Source organism: Megachile rotundata, chromosome 3 (assembly GCF_050947335.1).
Source record: "Megachile rotundata isolate GNS110a chromosome 3, iyMegRotu1, whole genome shotgun sequence".
NCBI lineage: Eukaryota > Metazoa > Arthropoda > Insecta > Hymenoptera > Megachilidae > Megachile > Megachile rotundata.
Genome location: NC_134985.1, coordinates 15789855 through 15813376, shown reverse-complemented (window position 1 = coordinate 15813376; position 23522 = coordinate 15789855). Strand labels below are relative to the sequence as shown.

The window sequence follows — 23522 nt, the reverse complement described above, 5'->3', positions numbered from 1 at the left end:
AATGGCGAGATCCTTTTTTGCCGACGATCGAAAGTGGCGCGTTTCGTTGATCAATGAATCGTCGATATTAACGATGTCCCCGGGATGCACGCGAGATGAAAGTCGATGAGTGGGGATCGTTAACTCGCGGTCTCTCGCTTTACTGCAAAAACGCATCGTTCCTTGGAAGGCAGCGATATCCTCGGCGAGACGCGACGCGCCTACCAAACGCTTGCTTTCGATCGTCCTGGATATCCACTCGAATATCCGACTTCTCTTTCTTCGCGTTCCTCGCGCGCGATTTCCGACTCGAATGTTTCGCATTTTGCCAATCGACTAATCACTTTTTATTCGTCGCGATAATTTGTAGCGGCGGTTTCAGCTTATTTTTCTTCCGCGGCTCTTTGTTGCTCCGAGCAGTACTTTTTATTTTTCATGTATAAAAGAGATGACTGTATACAAATAAATCTGTCAGGTACAAATCGTTTCGAGTCATATGTTATTATAAATAACTTTTTGTCAAGTTTAAAATAAACGACTCAACTGGTTAGTAGTTCAAGGAAATATTTAACCTACGCGAAACAATACCATGCTTGAATATTATGTGCATACTGAAACGAGAACTTAATACGTGCGATTAAAAATACTTTGCTTATTTAACATGAACGTGTTTAAAAAGCTTTTACATAATTGAAGAGATAAAAATAACAGGAATGCAAGCATGTGCAAAACATTCGAGACTAAAGAGTAAATTTGTGAAGTTAAAAAAACCGGAGTTATCTAACCTTGCAACAGGCAAGGAAAATTTATATTTTTCTGTAACTAATCTGCTTTGAACTATTGGGCAATCGATGTCGACGGGAAAAGTATTCGGTACGAAGGAAGTACGATTACGATCATTTTTCCCGAAGGCAAAGAACGAGGAGCGATGAAAAGAAGGACAATAATACCATCTTGACCACCGACGCTCAAAGCAAGATCCGCTTCTGTATCTCGATTTGCGGTTTTCCTTACCGGTCAGCCAAAGGAAGAGACTTGTTCCATCGATTTTTATCGTGGTAGAAATTTCGCGCGCCGCAACGCAACGTAGGTACCGCGGTCGCCGCGGTTGATCGCGTTTTTCCTGCTACATTGTAGCCACGTTGCCCGGTCGTGGGCGCAGTCAAGCATTTCGAGCCGGCTGGTCGAGATGCTTGGTCAATCGATCCTCTTTGAATCGGGGAATCGCGAATATTCGATTTCTTTCGTGCTTGCACCACTTTTTTTTCGACACCTGTCGAGAGACCGAGGCGCGAGAACGAAACCGCGCGATGTGCTTTTATTGCGCCAATCAAACCGCGTTTCTTCGCTTCGAGTCGTCGGAAAGGTCGAACCGAGGGACGCGGGGCTACTCGACAAGGTGCCGAGCACTCGTGGGCATCGATGGATAATCATATCCAATTTCTCGGTTCCGGTATTCGAAAATTACTCGAGTCGATGGGTTCATGTTTTTGTACGTTTCAATGTTACATTTTTATACTTTTACATCAATATATTTTTACATTGTATTTGTACATTTTTATATTTTTATATTTTTGTAATTTTATATTTTTGTATTTTTATATTTTTATATATCTTTATTTTTGTATTTTTATATTTTTATACTTTTACATTTTTTCATTTTTATATTTTTGTATTTTTATATTTTTATATTTTTATATTTTTATAGTTTTATAGTTTTATAGTTTTGTAGTTTTATATTTTTATATATCTTTATTTTTGTATTTTTATATTTTTACATTTTTATATTTTTATATATCTTTATTTTTGTATTTTTAAATTTTCAATAACTGTCCCCTAGATAAGTACCTTCCCGACAAATCCCTCCCAGATAAATCCCTCCTAGATAAACCAACAACCATAACCTCTCCGACAACTACAGGCACAAAACAAGTATCCGGACATAAATATCTCGTGACTGGCGTAAATCGGTCCCCGTGTCACTCGATTTCGCGTCGTTTTCTCGGCCGCCGCCGCCTCGTATCGGAGAGCAGTCGAAGAACAGGATGGACGCGAACGATGGCTAGAAATCTCGTTGCTACGCCGAGCGGCTTGCTTTTCTGACATTCCTTTCCCCATTCAAGCTATGCCAGATGCAATCCTAGCGAACCGTTTAATCGTTCCGCGTGGTGAGTCGACGTCTAACCAACGACCGGAAAAAAACGCTCGTGGGCGGTGGAAGAACTTTAATCGCGATTTTTTTGCGCGTGAAGTACCTCTTTCAGTATTGCCAATTCCACGAACTTGTTTGTTCCTGTGGCTCCCCGCGGTGGCGATATAATGTGACTTCCTAATATTATATGATAGATACATATGGAGTATGAACCTAATCTGTACTGTGGAGTATAACCTAAACACATCTTATTAAACACACCTTACAAGCTTATTAGCTTTATTCAGTAATTTCATCTAGGTTAATTTAACGCAATATAATGTAATGATAGAGTCTGATGTGACCCAGTAGGAAATAGTAAAATTCTCAAAGCAAACAAGAATAGTCTTCTAGTAACTTGAAGGTTGAAATCCTAGTGGATACTATCTAGTAGATCTACCTAGTACCCTATTTATCTAATTTAGAAGACGTACACAGAATATCTCGATCACCATCCTCAACGATATACGAAAAATATTACCAATATATTAATAAATATTAATAAATATCATATACAAAGCACATAACAGTACCCGTATCCTTCAGAACCGATTGCAAAGGCTATTGTCAGAATTTCTTTAAAGAACTCGTGTTTCACTATCGCTTCTCGAGATTCGAGTTCGATTCTTCGTACCCTCGAGTTCGAACAGGCGCGAAAAAATAAAGGATATACGCGTTCGTAACGAGGTGCAATGGCGTGCTCCTGGCGTGGCACATACAATCGTACGAAGGATTACTTAGCGCGGTAATGACGATCGGTCGGCAGATGGCGGCCACGATAAAAACTTGCCTCACCGCGGCCGTACTCGCCATATAATACCTTCTCCGTCCGTCCATCCATCCTCACTGCCCATCCATGTTCCCCTATTCTTCCTCTTTTCGTCTCTCTTCATCTACTTCTGTCTTTGTTCGAATGTAACTAGGAGGACTCTTGCACCGCATCCTTCATCTCACCAGGGTTAATAGCTAGTTTTGATGAGGAGTTTTGCACTTTAGGGATTTTGGGAATTTTGAGTATGGGGATTTGGCAATTTTGGAAGCTAGGAATTTGAGGGTATCATTGCTTGAAGGTTTGAGAATTTGGAAATGTGAGAAGTTAGGGGTTTGAGAAATTGGGGATTGGAGAATTTGCAGACTTAAGATTCGGAAATTTGAGGAGTTGGAGATTCAGGAGCTCAAGTATTTCCGGATTCAGGGTTGAGAAATTAGAGAATGCAGAATGTAGAGATTTGAGAATTCTTCATGAAATTTTAGAAGATACAGCTCATGATGTATGCACTCATCTGCATTTTTGCAAATATAAAAATTCCAAGACATAACTCAAGAAATTCATGAACGTAATGACTAAGAAAGTACAAAGTCCCCGAACTTACAAACATAAAAATGGTAAAAATGGTAATCGATGACTCCGAAATGGCCGAAAACGAGGTGTTTCAGATCCAGCACCCTAGGCGTCCGCTGCTCCATTTATCTCATCGCAATAATTCCGCCGGTAATAAAATCGTCGAACGGTAATCGAGTTGACTCTGCACGGCACGTCGCTCGCATAAATTGGGAGGAATCGAGCGGAGGCCGCGATTCGAGCGAGAAACACGATGCTCTCCCTACGGGGCGGCGTTGAAATCACCGGTTTTCGAGCCTCTTTGGCACCGATCGAAGTGGCACGTGAAATCGACGAATGGTCTCGCAGTTGACTTCGTCGGGATTTTTTGCCCCATCTGGCGCCGTTGAATCGTTCCTCGACAATTTTTGCTTCGTGCAATTTCGTGCAACAGCGGCGCGTTTCAGAAGTACTGTATCAACGCGATTAATCAACGCTCCGTTCGTCCGTTCCGTTTTTGTTTTTGTCTCTCTCTGCAATAAATTCGTTAATCCGTATGAGACTTCGTTTCTGTACGAGGAGCAAAGAAGCCCTTTGCGGGGAGACCTCGAAGATGTTGCGGACACCCACGCCGCGTGTATTGAATGTCCACGGGAGATTATCCCGTATTGATTTACGTGTTCTCAGGCTTGTTCTCGACACTCTGACGCGTCCTTTTAACGCTCTACCGACCGGAAGCCTATTAACCTTCTGCCCGAGATTTATTTTACAGCGACCCTACTGCGCTGTTAAATTAGTACAATAACATTTCTGAGGAGTCAAATATTTATTTTTATAGCTGTGAGGTTACTTCTGCTATGGTGGACCATTATTTTAGAAAAGTACAATAACATGTCTGAATGTGGAGTCAAATATTTATTCATATACGACGAATAGTTACGAGGTTACTTCTGCTATGGTGGACCTCTGCTATGGACTTTTGCTATGGATTATTTTAGATAAGTACAATAACATGTCTGATTGAGGAGTCAAATATTTATTCATATATGACAAATAGCTACGAGGTTACTTCTGCTGTGGTGGACCTCTACTATGGACTTCTGCTATGGATTATTTTAAATAAGTACAATAACATGTCTGACTGAGGAGTCAAATATTTATTCATATACGACGAATAGCTGCGAGGTTACTTCTGCTGTGGTGGACCTCTGCTATGGACTTCTGCTATGGATTATTTTAGATAAGTACAATAACATGTCTGAATGAGGAGTCAAATATTTATTCATGTACGACAAATAGCTATGAGTTTACTTCTGCTGTAGTGAACCATTATTTCAGATAAGTATAATAGGATGCTTGAATAAGAAATCAAATATGATGAAAAGCTATGAGTCTACCTCTTGCTCTCCTTGGCCATTATCTCAAATAAGCACAATAATTATTGAATAAGGAGTAAAATATTTCTTCACACACGAGAAGCAAACTGATTGAGAAAAGACGAATCCAGCTGCAGAGTCTATGAAGTCTCCGGTGAAAAACCGCGAGGGAGAGGAGCATCGTAAGGGTAAAGCCCAATGAATGACTCGGTTTGATCCGATATCTAGATACGGTGATATCGCTGGAAGGGACTTTGGAAATCCGCGGGTAGAGCTCTATAATTTCAAAAGGCTCTTTCGATGTCTGCCAGTGATTTATGTAGGACGCGTCGCGCGTTACCGCGTGTACACAGAAACTGGCTGCGAGGCCACTCGCTCTCGGGCCGATTCCGACGCGGATAATCCTGTAAACTCTAGTATATTTCACCTTTACGGTCCCCACTGCCGTTCTTCGATACTTTGCTCGCATTTTAGACCATCGACAAATATTTATCGTGCTATTCAGCGCCATTTTTTTCGAGCGACGCGAGTAAATCATACGCCCGATTAGCATAAACGGGGAAAAACGATGAAAACAGGGCGAACATGATGTACTCCATTCCATTCAATTGCACGTGTCGAATCGCTTTTGTCTCGGTTGAGATAACTATCGCCAACGGAAACTGGATCTTTCAACGGACATTTTTATCCGCTCTGTTTAGACTTTGTCCCAATTACAGGAAGCTTCCAGTCAGTTTGCACAATCGTAATAATTAAAAAATACTGCTGCATAAATTACATATTATATTACTAACAAAATTTGTAAAATCAATGTCTGCTACTGAACAATTGTTTAAAAAGAAAAATATTTTCTATCATTAAAAGTACAGCAAATACTAATTATTTAACCAAAAATCTGCTACAAGCATGGCAGTCCAAATCTTTACAGTCGATTAATATGAAATTAAAAATGAAGCTGAATCAAACAAACGTGAAATAAAATTTTCTTTGAAAAGTGCAATGAAAAATGTAGAAATCTCTACAATTATTTTCTTGTATTTTCACGTGTTACTGCAAACGGAAAGAGTAACAGTATAACAGGTAGCTAATAAAGTGAGTAAACTTATAATTTTGATCACCAGTGTATAACTCCAGACAGGAAACTTTGCAACTAAGTATAATTTATAATTATTAGAAAAAGGACGAGGGCAGTTTCCCGCCATCGTGCCGTGGAATTGATACTTCTTCACAAGAAGCGTCGGAGCCATGACGTTAAAAGTAGCTGCGCAGTCTCAATAATAGTTTTCTTCGGATGCGTAATAAGAAAACAGGGGAATTTTCTGGCTTTTTCCTGCAACGAAGCTAGACTACTGTTAGGCATCGAAGCGCTTCGTTATCGGCGATAATCAAGCGGAGAACAGGTTGGCCGGCTGTAAACGCGGTTATACAAACAGTTTCTAGACGTATATACATTTATCTTTCGCATGGAAATGCTCGCATTCATCGATTTTCGCGCACTTACAGGATTAAATCTGTGTTTTCGCGAGGAAATATCGGGGTTTAGGTAAAAATTGGTCGATGCAATATGTTCCGTAACTGCAGCTATTCGCACGCGGAATCTCGACCACTTAATTATTTTCTCGCGTTTCAGCGTCACGCCCGTTGAATTTTGTTTTTCGTCCTTTTCGTAATCGGCGTACGAGGAAAATCATTGCGAGATCGTGTTGTCATTTTTTTCGCAACAGTTGATAAGCGAGGAACGAAACGCGATCGAAAAAACGATGATTCGACGTTTCGCGATGGCTCGCTCGTGCTCGATCGAAGGAATGCGAGAATAATAAAGTCGCGGAAATGCGTGGAAGAAACGTGAGCGTTGCGTGAGTCCCCCGTTGTTCCGACGAAGGTGCATCTCGCACGCACACGCGGATCGAGCCGCGAAATTCCTGCTCGAACCATGCACGTAATAATCATGGGATTCCGCGGGCAGCGAGAATCGAGAGCTCGATCTGCACGTCGACGTCGGCCATGCTGATTAGCGGTACGACACCCGATTAAATCCATATTTATTAGACGGCGATACAGACTCGTAAATAAAGGCACGCCGCTGTCAAGTTAAACGTTCCACGTCGAACGATTACGCTTTGTAAAATCGTTAGAGTGGAAGAAGAAAAAAAAGGATAGAGAAGGTTTCAAAAATAACTAGATCCGTATCTGGAACGTTTCAGTGGAATTCCATCGGCTGGAAACGAGCAATTTCGTAGTCGGTTATTTAGTTTTCTATTCTAGGCCTGGTCTCGTCGCGTTTCTATCCTTGTTCCTTTACGGAGAAGGCTCCGTACACGTTAAAAGGGTCCCGTCGCGTTAATTAATCGGCCCCGTTAGCGCGCCTCTAATTGGAAATTTCCATTTTCCGTACAGCCGGTGCACTTGACTCTGCGATCGCGTTTACCATCCACAGCGTTGCCGCCGGACCTTCTCGAACCCCGTTGCGCTTTTGTGTTTCGCGGCCTTGGTCGAGTTTACGAATCATGATTCTCTCTGCATTCCGACGTTACGTGTACCAAACGAAAACAAGGAAATCGGTACGCTGACAAAAGGGGAGATTCGCTCGAATTAAACACGCGTCTCCCTTCTCTCACTTCTTTCAAGTAGTGATGGCTTTAACGCGCAACAGTCTCGATCTCACTGAAATACTTCCCTCATACTCGAATACTTCAAATTTAAACATTCAAAATTAAACATAAATTCGGTACATTGAAATTTGGGAATTTATAAACATTAAATGCATGCATTTTCAAATTAGGAAATTTAGAAACTTTGAACATAGAAACTTAAAAATTTGCAGATCTGAAAAACTGGATTTACAAGCTCAGATACTGTGAATTCAAGAGTATCAAAATTTAATTACTTTTCAAGCCCATTGCAAATTTAAAAAAATTACAAATTTACAAATATTCAGTAACACTCTAAATATTCTAAGTTTTCAAATTTATTCCTTTCAAATTTATATTATTTACCTATCAGTTAAAATATCAGTTAAAATCTGCCCATCCAACCAGTAGAAAAAAGTTCGTTGTCCGAGTAACAATAAATCCCGCAGTTAAGTCTCTCGGGACGATTCCAGGGATTTGTTCTCGACCGCAAATAGGAGCAAACGGCGATGCCGGTGAATTAATAGTTAATTTAGCGAGCACGGTTGCCTGGAGCTTTGAACGGTGTCCCGTAGTCGCAGAAGACAGATCCGGCGAGTGGCACGCGACGTTCATTAAGGTTCCCAAGGCCGGCTGACGAGGCGGGTCTTTTTTACTCGATGCTCGAACGGTGCCCTGTGCGATATTACGTTCCTGCTCCCTCGTTTCTGACCGCTATTTCATCGCCGCGTCGTCTCTTCGGGGGTGGTTGCTTTACGTGCTGGCTAATTTGCACCGGCCACTCATCATCGTCCGCCGACTTATTACCCGGCTCCTTCTCCCATTCTTCTTCCCTCTCTCTTCTCTCTTTTTCCTTACGTTCTCTCGTTTTTGTCTTTCCTTATCTTTTTCGATTCGGGACAGAGGGAATTTTACAGATATATACGTTACTATTGTACAAAATATTTGAGGATATTGCAATTTGGAAATTTTAACCCTTTGCGCTCGAGAGGCGCCTCTTAGGCGCCATTCGATTTAATACAATAATTTAAAAGAAGCATTATTTAATTATTTCTATAATAGTGCTTATGTGATGTATAAACATAGTGAAATAGACAATAGTGGAAATTATTAGTAGAAAAATAATAACTTCAAAAGAAGTCATTTAAATTATCTTCGAGTGCAAAGGGTTAAGATTTGAGAATTTAAGAAAATGGTAACTTTGAAGAAGCATAAAAAGTCAGAAGTTCGATGAAGAAACCATGTAAAAATGAAAAAGTTATGTTCCTTTGTTATCAAAAGCCTTCGAGTACACAAAATCGGACGTCGATGGCAACGTTCGATCATAAATCGTCGAGAACGGTGATCGGCGAAGAAATCGTCGTCTCGAAGCGGAGCTTGGTCGACGGAAAATTTCACCGGCGCGGTACTAAATAACACATAATGGGCTTGTAAACGCGCCGTCTACGCGCGATGGATATTAAATGAGCGGGATTAGTCGAGGCCGAGAGGCCGCTCCAGCTCCGGGCAATTAAGTTTCGAGGGGACGGTATACGGCGTGTTACTTACACGCAGGCCAGTAGCGCGCGACTCGCCGCCTCTGGTCACGCGTATAATTTTGATTTACCGGCTCGGCTGACACGGCCGCCTTCTATTCCTTTTCTCACCTGTTTTGCCCCGCTGGTAATTAACGCGTTTACGTAAAACCTGCATCGCGACAACACCAATTATCCGGCATTTTCCTATTTACAAGTCCGATTGTGGCTTTGCGCCGCGATTAAAGCGAGACTTCACGCTTCACTGTCCACGTGGCGACGGAGGAGGAGGAATATCGACACTTTGATAAGTCCGGCTACCGATCGGGAATGGGATTGGTGCTGGCTGCTGCGAACCGGTCCTCGAGTCTCGCCTCGTCGTTACACGATGATGGCGATTCCGAACAACGATCCTCCACATCGATATTTTATTAACGACCGATAACACTCATCCCGCAAAAAACTATCAAGCTTAAAACCTTGAGACCTTGGTAAATTTGAAGAAATTAAAAATATGTCAAATTTCATGTTAACCTCTTAGGTCGAGTCACTTGTAATGCCACAGTTCAAATATTACAAAATTAAATCTTATTTGCTTTACAAGTTAGTTTTGAGTTCAAGACCAGTTACAGTTTGTACAATTAAAGATCTCTGAATTCAGAGCATGTCTAATATTTGAAGTTTTATTAGTTATTTTGTAGTAACGACAGCGATCAATTATTTCTGACTGACACAACTGTTGAACAAACCATAGGTTAATGGTTTGATAAAAATTTTGTATAATACATTCTTAAAGCTTTCACTTTTGGTCAAACATTGAATATCGACCATGCAATGATTAACATTATCAACTTGGTTTATGAATAATTTTCAAAAATTCTTCCAGAGCATAACATTCATAAATATAGTACAAACTGGTAGAAAGTTCAATTCTCTTAAAATTTTGACGTAGACCATCTTTCTAGTCAGACTGGAGCCAATTGGCTGCCATTGCTGATAAGAAAAAATCAAGACAAAGTTTTTTGGCATAGAGTAGCTGAAAATAATTTACTTTGTGACTTGAAAATATCAGTCATGTTATTGGTAGCTTTTGAGTGGCAGTATTTTAAAGCAAAGGTGACGTAACGTTTTGGGGTCTCCAAGATGGCGTAACCCCTTAAACCATTATTTTTTGCGGTTCGTTCGTCTAGCTTGGCTCGTTAAACGCGGGGGCTGACATCAAAGAAGAACCACTCGCACTAAACTGTAGCCAGTTGCACTGGCTCCGCGTACCAGCTCTTTGCTCGACTGCTTTACGCGATGGCGTGCAAACTGCTCCACCGCTGCGAGGGAAACACAGGGAAATGAGCGGGCAAGAGGGTGAGGATTTGCATACGAGAGATCGCTGCTCCGCATATGAGGGGAATGTTTACGATATCTGCATAATGAGGGCGTGGGTGTTTCTATTAAGGCATGCAACCGCTGGCCCTGTGCTGGCAAATGTTACCCTATCCGAACCTCGGATCTCTTGCCCTCTTGCGTTCACCCATTCTTTCACTTATACTTTCTTTATTGCCTCCTTTTCTTACAGCAATTTTTGCTCGTACAAGAATTTTGTTTCGTAGTACTGTTTTTGTTTCATCCCCTCTTCTGTGGAGCAACTTTATAGACTTCGAATTTGGTAAATGTACAGAATCAGTTTTCAAGCTTCATAATTCTTACATTTGTAAATTTTGAAACTTCTGGCATTCTAAATTTAAATTCTTACATTTTTGTGTGCTCAAAGTTCTTATTGGGGTTAGTCCTTCCATATGTTCAAATACTTCATTTTCTATATTTACTAATTCTCACGTTTCTACCAAGAATCGTGATATCGGTATATAAAATAATTATAGCGATTCAGGTATGACTAACCTAATTACATCTATTCATCTTATCGACCACTCGTGTAGCACTGTCTTGTTCAATCACAGTCCTTCCGGTGAACGTTCCTCCCCTTTTCCAAACGATCTTTCAGGTTCGAATTAACGAGAAGCAGTTCTCGTCCGTGACGATCGCGGATACGCTGCTAAGTTATTAGGGTAATGTTTCAACGGAATCAGCTTAAATCGGTCATTAATCGATAACGGCCGCGGAAATTACAGGCGTGCTCTCGGTTCGTGCGGCAAAAGAGAAAAACGTAGCACGAGGTCGGATAATAAATGACGTTGTCTAACGGTATGCTAGCTAAATAGTTAACCGTCGGTGCGTTACTTTTTCTCCATCGTTATTAGCGAACTTTTATGCCGCGTGCTATGAACACTTTCTCGCGTGACCCGGACTTTTCCGTGTTCGAATAAGGAACACGGCAAAAAGGACGTCTCGACGCCTCCAGGTGAACGGAGATTCCAGAAAAACGAGAAACATCTCCGGTAAATCGTTGCATGCTACCGTAGCCCACAGATAAACCGAACAACAGACGACTCGCCCACGCACGTTACACTGTCGCCTGCCAGCCTCGAATTAACCCGCAATTACGCGATAACGTTTCTCGTCGCTGCTCGCCAGATTCTTCGATCAGAATCTGCTAAGAATCCTTTGAAAGATACTACTTTGTGATTTTATTCTTATGCATAGGGTGCTCTGTTGTTATTTTAATTTACTCTAGCTCTGGAGATTTTTGCAATTTTTTGGTGTTTCAAAATTTCCGTCGCTAAGAAATTCAAAGCCCGTCAAAGTTCAGCTCTCATAAAATTGCAAGTTTCTCCCAAGTCTTAAAAATTAAGTCCCAGAACCCCTCTTAAAAATCTCCCCGTCGAAGCCCCCACCGAATCATATCAGTCACCAGCGAAACATGTTAATCTCGAACGATCAACCGTTATACCTACAACTAAGCGTGATTTAATTTCTAATTGATATTTCAATGGATACGTAGCACTTAAGTTATAACATGCCCATTTACCATGCGTTTGCTCGGATATTGATAGGAGGATGATTGAAACTGGCGATGACGACGGAATAAATCAGACGGACGAATTAAAGTAATTATCTTAATCGTGTCGTACGATCGATATTAGAGGAACGGTAAAAACGATAGATCGTTTATCATGATCGTACATTGCGCTCGTCCACGTGGCTGTAGGCAACTTTCCTCGCAGACGCTTCGAGTCAGCTTTCACTTTATTTTTCTCGAATTTCCTCGCGATGCGTGATGCAGCTGAGGTGCATCCGTATTCCGTGAGCTGCAGTTCTGCTGCACTGCAGTGCCATGATTCTTCCGATGCGACTCGGAGACAGCTTCTCCTGCGGCATGCGACCGGTCGTATGCTGCATTCTGGCAATCCTTTCGTCTTCCGTGAAAAATACTCGTTTCCGCCGGCTATTCTTCACACTCGACGTTCATTCGCTTTTACACTACTTTCATTTTTTATTGCTGCTTTTAATACTTTGCTACATGCATATTTTATGAAATCGATGCAGGTTTTTTTATTGGAAGATTTTTAGTCTTTTGTAATGTATACTGAAGTTAATATATTTTAGTTTAGGTATGTAAAGATTATGTACAATTCATATGTATACAATTCATTATGTAGGATTCATATAAAATATAGAAGTTTACAAAAATTTTGGGTGTAACATTGTATGATCAACATAACAAGTCTTTCATTATGTATACGATGTCAATTATTGTTCTAGTATTCAGTATTTATCCAACTTTTTATGATTTTCATCAGAAATAAAAACTTCAAGGGAATATATTATAAGCTTAAGTATTTCACAAATACACAAGTAGTCTGCCATAATAGAGACTTGATAATACGATACATCGTTCTGATCAAATTAGTAAACTGCTATCATAACAAAACAAAACTTACTACCTCTAAACATGAAACATCCTAATTTTCCAATTATCAGTTGAATTTAATTAGTTGCATACAGAACAGTGTTCACATATTACTTCAAACTATCCATTGATTTAAACGATTTCTAAAACAATCACTCTGCAACAAAATGAAGTTACAAGACCAAGGTATATCTTGTCTCCACAAGGTCATCAAAAGGGTTGATTTCTGGAAAGTTTCCACGGAGAACAGTAATCCCTACGAGGGCGTAGCAAGTCGTTTCAGTTATTATAGGGCGTTATCTAGGCTCGCAGAGGATTTTACGAGCGTTGCACGCATTATCAAACGTGGCTACGCGAAGTAAGCGTTTGCAAACGATGTTGCTTGTTACGCGGTCAATGTTATTAGTTCGTGGAATGCTTCTAGCCTAGCGTGACGCAAAGAATCGAGAGCAAATAGGCAAGCAGGAGCAAATGTTAAACGAACCAGCTATTTGTTTGCCACGCGCGTCACTGACCCTCGTCTACTTAAGCAACATGACGTTTCGTATGCGCCTGTTGTCGTGACTATTTTCATATCGTTAATTCCGTGATTTCGATCCTTCAGTTTCCATTTTCTGTCTTTAATTCGTAGACATAGATGGGTATACCAAACTTTAACACTCAAGTCATCTTGACTTTCACTGAAGAGCGTCAGAACATCTCTCATTTTATTTGTAAAAATTTCGCAATTTTTATAGTATCATTTTTGTAATATTTTTGATGCACAAGAAGATGAAGATGATTCATAAGGAGTTCATAACCTGCTAAGTTATCAAGTTTTGCTCCCAAGTTACAACGTCCTTCTGAACTGAGTTTATGATTTTAGTCTAATACAACATGACACAGTGAAAGAATCAGATATGTTAAGGTGTTAGAATCCTCGAAAAAGTAGGGAAGAACGTTAGGTAAAAGGTCTAACGTCGGCAAAACGATTCGCCCGCATGAATCGGTTTCACAGCCGGTACAGGTGAGCGTTTCGACGAAAGGACTGGTCGTCTCAGCTGCCGGTTGCTCACCGGCTCCTTTTTCGATTTGTTCGAGTGGCGGATCGCTAATGATTCTCGCGCCGGCTGAACCGAACAAGTCGCGGAGGGTGGAAGGTGCGAAGCGCAAAAAACTGACGACGGTGACGGGAAAATCGCGAGAGTTTAATTACCGGAGGCCGGCTGGTTCGCTTCTTCGACGTCGGTCATCCGGCTCGAACGGATTCGCCAATACGATAACGATCGTTTCAAGACCGCGATTTTCAATGGCGCCGCGAGTCTCGAGGTTGATGCGAGCGCAAGAACTCGCCGTCGGATGCTTCTCGTAATGGCAGGGGAGCGCCGGTGAAATAATTACACGGCGTTCAGCCATTTAAATAAGAACGTCGCGGCACGCAGGCTCTTCTCGTCTATCTTGCATGGCGGCCAAATGACGCGTTAAATTATTAACGCGGGGATCTCTGCGCAGATCGGACGCAGCACGCGCTCTGTAACACGCGAAAAATACCAAATGACCGTCGATAACATCGCGAGATTAAACGAATCGATTTAGGAACCGATCCCGTCACGGTTAACGACCTGATACCATTTCTATTTATCCTCTCTTGCAGAAGCTTCTTTCAGTGACACTGCATTGCAAAATATTTAGAGACATCGTTGCAGGTAAAAGGAAATTTCCAAATCTGTCATTTTTTCGATTTTCAAAGTGTTCACACTATTGGTGGTAGTTGAGTGTTAGAGCAGTGAACAATTGAGTTTATGAAGACCTCTTGACCTGCACTCTTCGGTAACTTTACAAGGAACATTTCTAACTTCCCCAACGAATAAACTATTACATTCTCAACCTGTCAAAACTCCACCTTCTTAAATTTCTAAACCTCCAAATTAAACTTTCTAAACTTTCCAACTTATTCAAAATCTAAATCTCGAAATAAATCTCAGTTAACCCGAACGTTAACCAACACCTTTCTAAGTATCCAAATATAAATATTCTTCCACATGCGTTATAAGATTAATTACCATGTCTTGGGAACGTCTAACCGATGTCATCGGTCCTAGTCTTTTTACGATCTACTCGATGGACCGCGAGTGGTCGCAGGAACCCGACGACAGGTACGGCTCAAGTGGTAGCCACGATTACAAGTTGGCGTAGCACCAGCCTCCTCCTATTACGATCTAGTTAGCGCGATCGATCGATCCGATTGGCGTGTAATCGATTGGTCGGAACCGCTCCAAAGGGACGCTAGGAATTCGCTGAATCATTTAGCCATTGGGACAAGCCGATGATAACGGACGATGCCCTTCGCCTCTCGTTGACGCTCTGACTGCTCTAGTCGACGTTATCCGTCGCTTAATAAGACGTCAATTCTTCTTGGTTCACTTTTAATGACGCGGCTACGTCGCTTTCTTTGCGTTACCGTTTCTTTTCTTCCCAGAGACTTTTTGAAACTTGTTGTTCATTTTCATTATTAGGTCTCTATAATCATCTGTTGACGATTTATCATATAGGACATGTTTATTTTAGATCGTTCAATGTTCCAAAAAATATAAATGGTATCATAAAGTGTTTTGGAATATTGTATGTTGAGGAGAGTATACAGACATGTCTCTAGAAAGAGATGTACTGGGAAAAAATTGTTGAGACAAGAATTGTATGATACTGAAAGAAATATTCATACCTAGAAGATGTGCTAGGACAAAATTGTTCAGACAAGAACTGTATGTCTCTTTCAGAGACATATCCAGAAGATGTGTTAGAATAAATGGTTGCGAACAAAATTTGTGTAATATTAAAAGACAGCATAACCTTAATGCAATGGTTAACATAACCTTAATCAAAAATGAATGTCACTGCAAAAACAGACAAATGTACAATTTTTTCTTGAAACGTATATACAAGTTCTGCAACTGATTTGAGACATTTACACTTCGGACAAAATGAGAGCAGTGTACATTGAACGTCAACCAGCAATAATTTGTCGCGATCGTTTCTCACGATCCATTACAACCGATGCACCGTGCAGGAATAAAAAAAGAAGGCCGCGACTTTGAAATGTTGAAAGTACGACGGTGCGAAGCGACGTTTACGATGTCCTCTCCTCTAAAAACCTCGCGCTTTTCACCTCGTCCACCTCTCACCCTTTGCACCTGCTTCGTAAGCATCGTACAAAACTAGAACTTTTTACGGCCTTTGACGGCGTTCTTTTATAGCCTGTTCAACTGGCGCTCCGCTAAAGCAGGCACGACTAAAACGAGGCTAATACAAAACGCGTAGCATCTAATTTGAAAGTAAAAACAACGACGGGAAAAATATGTTCCCTCGACGATGAAGAAGGAATAAGAAGAAAAAAAAGGAACATACAATTTTACGCAGGTTCACTGTATATTTCTTCGAATGACAAGCGAATTTCTCGGGGAACGTGTCGCAATTGCACGGTTAAATATTCTGCTGACGGGTGCGCGGTGAAACTTGAAATTTTGCATTTGACCCTTTTATGGGGGAATAGGTGTACGGAGATAGGTGTTAGGCGATTTAAGAAATTTTTTGATTTAGGAATTTTTAGTTTTAGGGGGTGAGGGTTGGGGAATTTAGGGATTTGGAATTTTCAGAATTTTGGGGATTGGGGAATTTAGGGATTTGGAGATTGGGGAATTTAGGGATTTGGAAGTTTGGGGATTTGGGAATTTAGGGATTTGGAAGTTTGGAGATTTAGGCACGTGGGAATTCGGTGGTGTGGAGATTCGGAAAATTAGGGATTTGGAATTTTAGGGAATTGGGGATGTTGCGATTTGGGAGTTTAGTAATTTGGGGCGCAAGGTATTTAGAAACGTAGGGATATAAGGGTGTTGGGATTTGGAGATGTGGGGATTTGGGGATGTGGGGATTTGGGAACATAGGGATTAGGGGATGTGAGAATTCTGGAATGTAGAGATTTGGGGATGTCGGAATTTGGAAGCGTAAGAATTTGGAAATGTAGGAATATGGGGGTGTAGGGATTTGGGGATGTGGGGATTAGGGGGCGTAGGAATTGGGGGCTATATGAATTTGGAAATGTAGGATATTTGAATGTAGAATTTGGAAATTAAAGTATATATCGTACGAGTTTGAGAATGTACAGATTGAGGAAATTGGTTATTTGAACAAGTAAGAATTCGATGATGCACAGGCTCGGTCATGTAGGTACATATGTGGAAACATACAAATTTGACAATATAATTTAAGAATTGCTGAATTCGTGCAAGTAAGGATTTATTAATGCAGAAATTTGTTAACACAAGAATGTTTCAATATATAATTTGCAACAATTTAACACAGAAAAATTAGCAATCTGTACTTGCACGTCCACAGTTCCCATCACGATGTCGACATGCTCCGACAAGTAACAACTTTGCCCGGAGTTCACAAGAAGCAGTGCAGGAAGAGCTTCGAGTTTCTTGAATAATGGAACTTGAGGTAATTTGATTTGCAATTCCGACGATTTGTCATTCATCAGGCAGTAATCGTTGGTACGGACACAAAGCGAGCGAAACTGCGTCCGTGGAACGATGCTGAACGATGTTCGGCTTCGTCTCACGCGGTCAGATCCCTTTTCAGTCAACTCTGACACAGAGAAAGGGTTAACGAGCCAGGGAAAGATCGCTCGAGTCGATAGTTGTCTTTTCCTGCGCCAGCGAATCAATTGTTGCGATGGAACAGATAGTCGGGTAAATTCTATTGGTGATCGAACTGATCACGACTGTTATTTAATATTCGGATTTCTCAAAACTTTTCAGTATTTACAGCACTTTGATACTCGATAATAAAAGTATTTATTTCTTTAAACTGACAAAGGAAATAACAGGAAGTAACTTGTCGACAGAAGAATAACGAAGAAAAATATTATCTCAGAAAAAATTGTCGAACGGAAATTTTTAATTGAACAGCAATATAAAATACGTACAATAGGTAATATTTTTAAAGCACGACATTTTTGAACACCGATCCTTGCACAGACTAATTTATTATCGTGTTGTTAAAACTAGCAAATGAAATACAATTCTCAGTACAGGTATTTTCAGTCATACATTACCTTCGGTAACATATTTTTCCTTAACGAGTTTCATTAATACTTCACACGCGTGCACGCTTCGTTACCCCGTGTTCGAAGCACGCTTAGTTGATTTCAGGAACGAATGAAACCGCAATCTAAATCATCGACGATTTCGAACACCGTATACTTAATAAAACTACAAGCTCTCTGTTCACCTATCGGCTATTTCCCGGGGTATTTTATACCGCGATGCTTTCCCTTGACGTTAAGTATGACGGCGGGTTTTTGCTCCTGCGCGAAACGGTTAATTTATCGTTCGACGGACAGCGCTGAAAGCGGTGTCGCAAGTTTGTGAGCTTTTCGAGATAGCCGGTCGACAAAGAGCGAGAGGAGGAGTGCAGCTCCTTAAATCAACCCTAGTTGGCCTGTCAGCCGAACGACGCGCGTTCCCTTTCGCGGTGCACAAATTACCGCGCGTTTAATTACCGTCCGATATCCGAAGGAGGGTCATTAATCAGGCCGCCGATAACCCGTAATTTTCCAGCTACGATAAAATCTGTCGCGCGACGCTCGCTCGTGTCCTCGTCGCCGCCTCGGCCGAGCGACAAAGAACCCGTTCACGGACGAACCGATGAAGAACGATCCTGTTGCTTCCATGTCAATTTTTCTCCCCTGCGTGCACTTTCTCCGCTCCGTGTCCGTAGGCGTCACGAGAAGAAAATAGAGCAGCGGGACCCTCGTGGCGGGAAATGGCTGAACGATCGATAGAGTGAAAACGAGAGCGAGATTCATCCTTGTTGCGACAGAGTTCGCTTTTACGTGGCTCGTGTTTTTTCCTGATGACGGATTCGCCGGTTGAATGATACCGAGTTCCTTTATTCGTCGACTATGTAGATATAACAACGATCGGCTTCTCTTCGGTAGCCCGGCTGGTTTTTTGGTAGCAGTTTGCCGGAGCGGCCACCGAGGCAAGCCCGTCTGCCCTTAGGCCACTCTTTCCTTTCGAACAACGCTCGATGGACGCGGAGCGATGGGTTTAAACTACTTGCGAAATTATTTGTTCGGGTATTAGAATCTTGATGTCATTGATACTTTGTCACCATTGGTAAATTATGAATTTTGGGGTATTAATATAGTTTTGATATTAGTGAGAGGTAGTTGAGTGTTATTGATGTGGTAGGTGAGGCAGATGTGCATATACATGTGGAACAATCTTTTAGGATTTTATGGATAGTTCATTTTTTAAGTTGTACTGTCAATTTCGAATATTAAAATTTTTAGATCCATAAATACTTAAAATATCAAGTCCCAAAATTGTCAAATTTTACAATTTTCAAATTCCAAACACCTAAATCACAGAATTGACAAATCTCAAAATTAAAAAATTCTACAGTTCCTAAATTCCAAAGTACCCAAATCTCGAATCTCCCAAATCCTAAAATCTCCAAACCCTAAAATCCCCAAATTCTAAAATTTCCAAATTCCAAAATCCCAAATCTCAATTTCCCCAAATTCCAAAATCCCAAATCTCAATTTCCCCAAATCCCAAAATTCCAAATCTCAATTTCCCCAAATCCCAAAATTCCAAATCTCAATCTCCCCAAATCCCAATCTCTCCAAATCCCAATCTCCCCAAATCCCAATCTCCCCAAATCCCAATCTCCCCAAATCCCAATCTTCACAAATCCCAATCTCCCCAAATCCCAATCTCCCCAAATCCCAATCTCCCCAAATCCCAATCTTCACAAATCCCAATCTCCCCAAATCCCAATCTCCCCAAATCCCAATCTCCCCAAATCCCAATCTCCCCAAATCCCAATCTCCCCAAATCCCAATCTCCCCAAATCCCAATCTCCTAAATTCCAATCTCCCCAAATCCCAATCTCCCCAAATCCCAATCTCCCCAAATTCCAATCTCCCCAAATCCCAATCTCCCCAAATCCCAATCTCCCCAAATCCCAATCTCCCCAAATCCCAATCTCCCCAAATTCCAATCTCCTCAAATCCCAATCTCCCCAAATCCCAATCTCCCCAAATCCCAATCTCCTCAAATCCCCATGTCTCCAAACCCTCACCTGCCAAGATCCAAATGTCCCAAACCTTCCAACTCCTCCCCAAATTCCCAAATTCGAAACCACAAGTTCCATCACACATTCAGTTCCAAAATAGTATCGCTCGCAGTTTATATCCATCGTAGAGCGTAGAGATCGCGCGGGAGAGAAAGATCAAGCGCTCCACCCACGCCCATGTCTCAACCTGTTCTGTTTCTCCTGTCGAGCCGCGGTTACAGGTGCCTGCCCAAGGGCATTCCTGCTGGAATTCTTCACCGATGATCTTCTCTCGGCCCTCCTGCAAATTCTCCTGGCACGATTGCGTCGCGGTTTACCGAGTCGAATCGAAATCATCCCGGGAACATTCCTCTTTCCCTTTGCTCCTCCATCCAAATCCCACTACTCTCGTATTATTGTTTCGTTTCTCTTACCTTCTTTTTATCTCGATCGGACAATCAAGACCGAATTTGTTTTTTTTACCGAGTATCGAACAGAGTCTAACGATCAAGTTTCTCCTGTCTAATGAAACACGGTAATCTGGTTGCGTAATAGGTGACGCAAAACGTGGACCTGAGTGATTTCTTTCGTCGAATATAACGATGTCGCGTCCGCACGAATCAGCTTCAAGATGTAGAGAGACTGTTAAGCTCTTTTAAGTGCTCTTTGATAGAGTGCCGGGGATAAGGTTTTATGGTTGGGAGGTTCATTTCATGAGATGATTTGGTTGTGAGAGGAGGTGGTTTGGGATGTTGGGATTTGCGAATTTTGATTTGGGAATTGGGGGAGGTGGGAATGGGGAAATTGGAAATGGGGGATTTGAGAATTGGGGAATTTGGGGAGGGGGGATTTGAGAGTTGGGAAAAGTAGGGATGGGGGTTTGAGAATTAGGGAATTTGGGAATGGGGGAATTAGAGAATGGGGAAATTAGGGAATGGGGGAATTAGGGAATGGGGAAATTAGGGAATGGGGGAATTAGGGAATGGGGGAATTAGGGAATGGGGGAATTAGGGAATGGGAAAATTAGGGAATGGGGGAATTGGGGAATGGGGGAATTAGGAAATGGGGGAATTAGGAAATGGGGGAATTAGGGAATGAGGGAATTTGCAAATGGGGAATTAGGGAATGGGGGAATTAGAGAATGGGGGAATTAGAGAATGGGGGAATTAGGGAATGGGGGAATTAGGGAATGGGGGAATTAGGGAATGGGGTAATTAGGGAATGGGGGAATTAGGGAATAGGGGAATTAGGGAATGGGGGAATTAGGGAATGGAGGAATTTGCAAATGGGGAAATTAGGGAATGGGGGAATTAGGGAATGGGGAAATTTGCAAATGGGGAATTAGGGAATGGGGGAATTAGGGAATGGGGGAATTAGGGAATAGAGGAATTAGGGAATGGGGGAATTAGGGAATGGGGGATTTGAGAATTGGGGAAATTAGGAATGGGGGATTTGGAAATAGGGGAAATTTGAAGTAGTGGAAATAGCAAGTGGTGGAGTTGGGAGTGGGGGAAATTGGAAATGGGGAAATTGCAAATCGGAGATTTAGAATTTCGGGAGCTTAGAAATTTGAGAATTTAAGAATTGCAAATTTGGGAATTCGGTGTTTGAAAATTCAGGTATTTGACAATTCGGTAATTTGCAAATAGGAAATTTAAGAATTCACACCTCTAATGTTTGAAACCCTTCAAAATAGTATCTTCGAAGTCTCAAAAAATTATTCAACCATCCAAAAGTAAAAAGTCCTTCAAAAGTTTCTACATTTCAACCACAAGCTACGTAGCTCAAGGCACGTCGGAAGTGCCATGTACTTATCAAAGAACCTTCTCCTTACAATCGATCAAGCGAATTTCAATCGTAGACTACTATGATCTGGTCCGACTTCCTGGTGAACAAATCACAAGGAAGGAATAATATAACTCGTCTGAATATCTCGAGCAGAAGAAGCGAAAGAAGTGTCTGAGCGGAAGAAGAGGATAGGATACCAACCACGTACGCCCACGCCTTCTTGTCGGGGACCTGTTCTCGGCTTTTACGTTCTGACATCTTTTCACTCCGTTTACGAGTCCCCTTTACGTTTTACGACCGATCATCGGGGCGTTTTCTCTCCACGAGATTCTACCGAGCGTGGTACGACGGCAAAAGGGAGAAGGGATCATCACGGTAGGAAGAAAAGAGACGCGGAAGATCGCCGTGAGACTCGCTATCCGAGGCGGATCTCTCTCGATGGCCGGATACGAATATCGCCTCGAATGGCCAGGAATATCTTGCCACGGAAAATGGAAGATCCATCGAAGAGGTAGGATACAAAGGAGATTGGCGTCGATACGACGTTATTGTCTTCGAAGATCGGTTCGATATCGGCCTCTGAAAAGTGAATGTTCGCCGATCGCGTACAATGTTGACGCTTGATGTGCTATGAATATTGCGCGGGAGCTCATTTGAACCTGTTTGTGGTCGATTCGTTCGAGTTACGGTAGATCGATCGTGGGTTGAAAAGCGTTTCGATTAACGCTTCGATCGACACGCGGGAATTTCTACCTATTAATATTTTCAACCATGCCAATCATCCCTCCGAGCGCGCCCGTTCAATTTGTTACGTCGCTGCAAAAATTCTTGCGGTTTTCGAACATGCAACTTTATTGCGTCGTTAAAACGGATCATTATAATCTAACAGCTCGGTAATTCGAAATTAGAAACAATCTTGCACAAATTGTGCACTTAACGTAACTATGTTCGTTACGATAATGAACGATTTTATGGTTGAAGACTCTTTAACAGATATCGTGTAATATTTTTTACTATCTAATTTTAGTACTGTCATAACAATCTTTTTTAAGAGGTATTTTTAGCCTCATCGAAGCAGAAAATATTATTTTTCTTTCTTTCAAGTCAATTGTCTTCAAGCTAATTCTTTGAAGCCATTTGTAAAAATTTGATATTTAATTTTAATTTATCGTGAAAGGATTTCTCGTAGAATATCAAAAGCTCCAATTATTAATGCATCAATCTGTACAAGCACTTCCTCGTGGAACGTGTGATTGACACCTGTGAAAACTCATGCGTCACCCAGGTACGTGCGTGGATCATCGCAAAAAATCTAATCAATTTTCGCCGATTATAGTTTCTGCATAGTTTAATAAATTGCATCATAGTGAGCGGTTGACTTTTAAACGTTCTCCATCATATATTTTTCTGAAATCTGCGCACGAATCGGAAAACATCGATCGATTCAATAAATCATCCATGCGAATAATTAGCACTTTCAGGCTTATCTGTTGAAAGGCGTCAGATTTATTAATCGGAAGACGACTTTTTATTTCCTGCTTGTCACTTGTCATTATACCTTTCTTTTAAGACAAATGTATTTTGTCTGAGGCTTTTTCTTGTGAAATATGCAAACGTTAACTTTATGTATTCGATAGGTCTCTTTTGGTTGGATCAAGAGGCTTTGAAATTTGGAGACTTTAGAATTTTTGGAGATGGAAATTCAGGGACTGGAAATTTTGGAGATAGAAATTTAGGGCATAGAAATTTGGGGACATAGAAATTTGGAGCCATTGGAATTTCCAGTCATAGAAATTGACAAGCTAGAAACATCGGGACCA

The 23522-nt window shown here is 41.4% G+C and overlaps 1 protein-coding gene across 8 annotated transcripts in view; it reads left to right on the top strand.

The window, feature by feature from the left end:
• klu (zinc finger protein klumpfuss) overlaps positions 1–23522 on the top strand; it is a 94484-nt gene that overhangs the window by 44731 nt on the left and 26231 nt on the right. For 2 of the 8 annotated variants that reach the window (XM_076530273.1, XM_076530272.1), the window contains exon 2: positions 21856–22213. The exons of the other annotated variants lie outside the window; for them this stretch is intronic. The gene's annotated coding sequence lies outside the window, so the exon portion shown is untranslated. The remainder of the gene's footprint in view (positions 1–21855; positions 22214–23522) is intronic. 8 annotated transcript variants of the gene reach the window in all.